Here is a 7,288-nt window from a genome sequence, read left to right on the forward strand (position 1 = left end):
ACTTATTTAACAAATACTTGTTAAATACTTATTTAACAAATACTTGTTAAATACTTATTTAACAAATACTTGTTAAATACTCTAATATGTAGGTATACTGCCTTGGGGTTAGATTATATACTCCAAAGGTATTTACTTAAAGCTGATGATTAAATCTCATAAAGGCAGCCAAACATATTTTAAAGATTTTCCATCTTCCATTTGTCCCTGAAGTTCCTAATTTGGTGGTGGTGGGGGGGGTGTTACCCGCCTGAATATTTACAAGAATTGCTAAGAGCTTGTCATCATTGCAGCCCATCTAAAACATTGTCCCATGTTCCACAGCTCTTTCATTCATTGGTCCTAGAAGTCTGAACTTCAGATTAAGATACTATCTGTAATAATAAGGTTGACAACAATAATTAATTGAGCACCTACCCCCTGTAACAGTGCTAGACACTTAGCATATACTCTTTCTGACCCCAGCAATCTTAAGATTGGGTATTTATTTTTGCCATATTATCACTGAAGAAATAGGTTCAGAAAGGTTAAGTGATTCCCCAGGATTATCCAGCTAAACAGTTGCAGGGCCAGGGTTTCAATTCATCTTTACTTGGACATGCCTAACACATAGCAAAACAAGAGCAGAATCAGCCTTGAAGTTTGAATTCAGCTGCCAGCTGTGTGCTGTAGCTGGAGTCCATCCCATAACTCCAGTTACTCCATTTCTTGGGGGCAACACCTAAAGGAAGTAAGCAACTGGAAATGTCCTAATAACCACACATTCATCAGTGTTACGTGACTGAATCATAGTGCATCATGAAAGTGTACATATTTCCAATACAGAGGACTATAACATATTTCTTACTGTGTAACTGAGAACAATAGGTTATATATGATGGGATTATAAGTTACATCTAGTTCTCACTAAGAGTTGGTGAAATTAAAGGGGCTGCTTCTTTCTAGGTCCTCTTCTTTTATTGTTTGGTTTTGCAGATCTGTTTTATGCTCCACTGGAACTTAGGATGATATACAGGCCTCTTATAAGGGCCTTTGGTACAGATTGCATATTTTCAGTCTTCTAATTCAGATTTTAAATAACAGAATCCCTACTAATTTTACTAAGGATACTTCCTTTCTGTTCTATCTGCAAAAATCCTTCTGTAAATGAATGTTTGTACAGAATAGTGATTTTTTTCCCCCCATGGTCCTACAACTGCTTTCCACCTCTGACCTGTCTCTGATTAGAGACTTGCCTTTTGTAGCCCTACACACCATCCTGTTACACAGTGAGGTGCCTGGAGGTATTTTGGTTCTAGATTTTGGCAGAAAAACCAATGTGCAGCTTCGATTTCAAGCTAAAAAGGTATTCTATTCACAGATCTTAATCAGTATTGAACTACCCTTTGGCTAGAACAATTCATAGTATAAATGCCAGTAATTAATTTCATATGTACTATGATTCTCGGTAGTTACAGATTAAATTTAAAAGGGAAAATAAGGGGGTGTCTGGGTGGCTCAGTCGGTTAAGCACCTGCCTTCAGCTTAGGTCATGATCTCAGGATCCTGGGATTGAGCCTTGGCTCTGATACTCAGCGGGGAGTTTCCTTCTCTCTCTCTCCCTCTAGCTCTGCCCCCTGCCTGTGCACACTCTCTCTCTCTCTCTCAAATACATAAGTAAAATCTTTTTAAAAAAGAATAAAAAGGAAAAGAAGATCACTTCATATTAACCCTTCATGGGCAAATGTTTTCATTCTCCAAATTACCATTTTCTTTTTGGAAATATTCTGTATTTAGAGATCTGCCTGGTAGGTCCTATCACTTCTGTCTCTAAATTAATCTCCTAAATCCATAGTTCCTTTTCATGAACCACCATTACTGACTTAGTTGAGGGCATAACTCTTCAAGTGAAACATCTCCACTTCCAGATTGGAACTTCCCCTACTTTATTTTTTGATAATATTTATATTTCGATAATATTTTGATAATATCTGACTTAAACTATCTATGTGACTCCTTCCTTTCCCGCCTTTTCTTCAGCTTCTTTCCCTTTCTTTCCCGCTGGTGTCAGCTCAGTCATCACTGCGTACAGGTATCCATGCATTGACTAGCCTCCTAGGGCCCTTCCATCTCTAGTCTCCTTCCCACTTACAATCTGTCTTGCACACAAACACATGAGGTACAGTTCTCAAATAGACAGCTGGTGTTGTCACTTGTCCTGTTGGTTTCCCCAGAGGAAGAATGTAAGACAAGGAAACAAGTGCAAGTACTTAGTCTGGGAGGCAAAAGCAGGGATACGGAAAGTGAGACAGAGAAGGGAAGGGAGGCAAGAAAGAGGACATTATCAAACCAGTTGTTGCTGAAGGCAGCTAGAGCTTAAACTTCGTGGAAAAATTCTGGAAACCGGTTTACAACATACAGCTCGGTTATTTCATTGGAAGGACTAGAGAACTGGGGTGTTTAAAAACCAGATTCTGAGAGTCATTGGTAAGGGCTGAGGTGATGCAGGGGAGCCAGCAGTGTTACTTTCCCAGAGCAACAGGCCTGCCCCGCAGTCAGGCAAAGTAGCTTTCATGGCCAGAAGAAAAGTCAGGCAAAGAAGTGCAGGTGCTGCTGACAGTTGGAAGTCAGGCTAACGTGTACTGGAGTGATGAAGAGGAGAGCATACGGGTAGGGCATGAATAGCATGTACAATTCAAATAACCTCTGAGATGTCTCCCTGTAGAAACCAGTCTCTTACTTTTATGACACACTAAGCCTTTTATAGTCTGAACCAAACCTTTCCATGGGAATGCACCCCTTATTCCAACCTCGTGAATTTTCTACAGGCACACCCTCTTATACTGCTAAGCTCTATACAAGCTGCTGTCTTTTTTTTTTTTTACTAGAGGTCTTTTTGTTTTTATCTTCTCATCAAGTCCTGTCCATCCTTCAAGAATCAGTTCCAATGGTGCTTCCTCATGGAAGCCCTCCCTTCTTTATCCAGGCAGAAATGGTGTTTGGGACATCATTAGAGTTCAGGAAATGTGTAGTTAATGGATCAGTGAACATGCTTCTGCTCTTACTGTTGAACACATTCATTTGTAATTATCTATGTGTCTGTTTTCACCATAGAGTATGAAATATGACCGGCCAAGAGCCTTGTCCTGTCTGGCTGATCCCTTTCACCTGCCACACAGTCAACATCCAATAAGTGTTTGTTGAAATATCCCCTTAAATGAAAATATTGAATATTTCAGTATTGAATGTTTTCAATGTTTCAGCATTGAAAGCGCTGAAAAATAGCCTCTTAAAGAAAACTAGACGTAAGACAAAAATCAGTATCTCTAAGTTCTTGTCATGCCTCTCTCCACACAATTTCATGGTTAGTAGTTTTGTTACTTCTTTTCAAAAAAATGGAGAGAGGTATAAAATGAACTTCAAGCTCCCTTCAAATTCTAAAATGCTACAGGACTTCACTTACGTTGCCTCTGAGGTAGAGCACAGAGAATATCAAAACCAGTCCCTATTATGTTTCGTTGATTGGTAGGAAAGTAGAAATGTAAGTGTGATGATGTTTTCTTGAGTTCTGGCCTTGGTTTGTGCGTTTGTTTTTGCCTTCACAGCATCTATAAAAGGCAAGGAGGCATTTTTACCTGCTTCTGTGTATTTTTATTAAGTGGAAAAAGTTATTTACAAATGCAGGTTTATATATGTTTTTTTTTTCTCAGTTTTGCTATTACATGCTTTTCTCTCAGTGATTCTAAAGAGAGTAAAATAATTCAGAGGCATAAAGCGTTTTGGGGTAATTTTCATCTGGCTACAACACAATAAAGCTTTATCTCTAAGAAAGCTGTTCAGGAGAATATGCTGGAGGAGCCTAATGGAGTTGTATTTCCACTTTTCCACTAGTGGGAAATTATGTCATTGTACTATACCATGGAGGCCAAATATTTGCTAAATAAAACACATTGAAGTGAATATTAAAAGCGGTCTAGGTAAACAACTCACCCTAGGGACTGGCAGTTTCCCACAAGAACCCCTATAATCCTTCTAGAATAGAATTCAGATTAGTTATTACTTCTCTGCTCAAACTCCTTTAGCAGTTGTTCATCACACTGAGAATAAAATCCAGACCCCCACCCATGGTTCACAGGGCCATCCCCAAATGGGCCCCTGCTTCTCTCTTCCATCTCATGTCCTGCTGTACTCTGCCTCGTTTTCTATACGGCAGCTACAGTGTCCTTACTAATGTCCTGCTGCCACTGGCCTGCTCCTGAGTCAGGGGTTCTGCACTGCCTCTGCCCTTTACCCCACTCAGTTGACCTGCACCCTCACTTTGTTCTGGCCTGTGCTTAGATGACTCCCCCGCAACCCCCCGCAAAGAGGCTTTCCCCAGCTTTTGATCTGAAAGAGCAGCCTGTGTCCCTCTATCTGGTTTTCTGGCCTTCTTGTATTTTCATGTGTCTTGACAATACCTGCCATATTCTCTGCCTAGTTACCAATGGGTTACCAATGGGTAACTAACCCATTGGTAACTAGGTTTTACCTAGTTACCCTGTGACGGTAGCAGCTTTTGTTACCAATGCCTTAAACTGTACCACTTGGTTCAAACATTTATTGAATGAGTGAATTTATTGAATGAATAAATGAATGACTATTCCTAATTCACATTTATATTTCAGTCATCTACGGGCAGAATCAGTCATGCTTTGACAAGTTACCAGAATATAGAAGCGTGAGGAGAAATGCCTTTTTTTTTTTTTTTCAAACTTACTAACTTTGCCATTTTTTTCTCTACTTCATGGTTGATAGTAATTGACTTCTTATTAGTTTTAAGATGTTTAATACATGAAAGTGCCCTTTCCCTCACGAAGTCACAGAGCCAGCTGACTTTTTTTTTTAATACACATTTAGCACTTACTAGCTGGAGGTAGAGCAAGTGTGGGTTACATAATGAGCTGTCAGTTGTCCTGACAATGACTTAAAACATTTTCTGAGATTTTTAAACTATAAACAAGTTCTGATTTCCATTTTGGATGCCAAGAGATTCTCATTTTATATGGACCTATTTTTCCATCCATTCTCTATAGTGCAGAAGTATGGTGGGCGCAGTGTTGACCTACATGGTAAAAGTGTTTCAAATTCTTATATCTGGCTCCAGAAATGTTACTTGACCCCTAGTCAGAACCTTGTAGAATGGAATGATTTTGTGCAATCTCATCCTCATGTATGTTCTGGAGTTCATCAGTGTTATGCTAGAGAGAGGATCATTAATGTAGACTTCCTGAGAACATGAATCATATTGGTAACATGGATATTTTATAGGTACTGAGAATAGATGAACATGGACTTTAAAGAACAAAACTCCAGTTTAATTAAACGCACTATCCATCCTACTGCTCTTTTTATTTTTATTTATTTTTATTTTTTTAAGATTTTATTTATTTATTTGGCAGAGAGAGACACAGTGAGAGAGGGAACGAGCAGGGGGAGTGGGAGAGGGAGAAGCAGGCTTCCCACTGAGCAGGGAGTCCAATGCGGGGCTCGATCCCAGGACCCTGGTATCATGACGTGAGCCCAAGGCAGATGCTTAATGACTGAGCCACCCTGGTGTCCTCCTACTGCTCTTTTTAAAAAATATAATAAACCGTATCTTTTTTTTTTTTTTTTACTATATCACATTTTATTCTTGTCACTTTCACTGTTCATGTTTATTGTTGTACTTTTGGAATTTACAGTATTTTTAAGATGAGTTAAATAATAGTCATTTTGACTAAACGTTTACTTTATGTATCAGGGGTTGGCAAACTTTTTTTTATAAAGGGCCAGAGAGTAAGTACTCCTGACTTCGTGAGCTGCATAGTTTCTCTTGCAACTACTCAGCTCTGCTGTTACAGTGCGGACAGTACATAAATGAATGAGCCTGGCTGTGTTCCAAGAAAACTTGTTTTCAAAAACAGACAGCAGACCAGATTTGGTTGTTTGCCAGTCCCTGCCCCATAGCATAGTACATGGTACCCCAGATTTTTTAAGATTGTTTCTTGAGGGTGGAAGCTGTTCTGTAGTAGAGAATGAGGCAGACGCATCCCATAAATTCTAGTTAAGCTGATTTAAATGAAGTAGAAATTATATAATAGTTGATGCAATATGCAGTGAAGATTTTGAATGGAAGCCATCATCTCTTATGTAATCTAGTGCCTCCCATATAGAAATAGCCACAGGATAAGGGCCACTTTAATTTTATATATAAGCAAAAACAACAACCCTTCCCTTTCCTGATGAATTGGTTTGTTTTATTTTGTTACGTATGACTCATCACAGTTCCCCCTTTAGCCGTGACTGACAACTGACTTAAGAAGTGAGAGTTAGTTAAGAATGAATAGCTGAGTTTTGTGCTTGAGGTCGTACCCAGCATTCACTGATGTTTTCAGTACCATTAGCTTCTTCCTATGCCTTCATTGATTTCATTCTTTTTTTTAAAAAAAAGATTTTATTTATTTATATGAGAGAGCATGAAAGTGGGGAGGGTAGAAGGAGAAGCAGACTCCCTGCTGAGCAGGGAGCCCAATGTAGGACTTGATTTGGGGACTCCAGGATCATGACCCACGCCGAAAGCAGTTGCTTAACCAACTGAGCCACTCACGTGCCCGATTTCTTTCTTTTTTGAAAGTAGATGAAGAATGAATATATAAATGTCATCTATTATATCTAATACAAAAGTATAATTGGATGTGGCTTCTTTTGAGTCCCTTTTGAAGGATGAGAAGAAAGGAATGAAAATCATATTTGATCAATGGAATATAAGCAAAAGACATCACAGTAAGAATTGCTAGAATCATCGGCTCAGTTGTGGTATTGAGAAGCAACAGCAAGAAAAGTGTGTCTTAAAATCACAGCTTAACTATTTTCATCAGTACAAATGAATTTGAATTCCTCAATTCCTTAAGAGCATAAATAAATAGCAAAAGTTTGGGGTATTTGGGATCACTGTTCTCGGGAAACTATTTACAGATTTTGTATAGTGGAACAGTTGAACTTACAGTAATACTTGCAAAATAGTGATGCTTATATATGTATGTCTGTAAAGTGAGAATCACTATGCTCTTGTAAATTATTGCATTAATTATCTCATCAAGTACTATTACTGTGAGTTACTAATTACTAACAGTAATTCTTACTATATTGTGAAAACAGTGTTAAAGAAAAAAATGTTAATGTTTTCAGGTATACCATCTAGAACAAGCAGTCCTTCAAATTTTTTGGCTTTTATATTTGATTACAAAGTTATTCTCAAATATAAAAGCCAAAAAATTTGAAGATAAATATA

General features: G+C 38.3%; 1 protein-coding gene across 1 annotated transcript in view; it reads left to right on the top strand.

The window, feature by feature from the left end:
• TMEM47 (transmembrane protein 47) overlaps positions 1–7,288 on the top strand; it is a 30,610-nt gene that overhangs the window by 19,756 nt on the left and 3,566 nt on the right. The gene's annotated exons all lie outside the window — the stretch shown is intronic.

Source organism: Mustela nigripes, chromosome X (assembly GCF_022355385.1).
Source record: "Mustela nigripes isolate SB6536 chromosome X, MUSNIG.SB6536, whole genome shotgun sequence".
NCBI lineage: Eukaryota > Metazoa > Chordata > Mammalia > Carnivora > Mustelidae > Mustela > Mustela nigripes.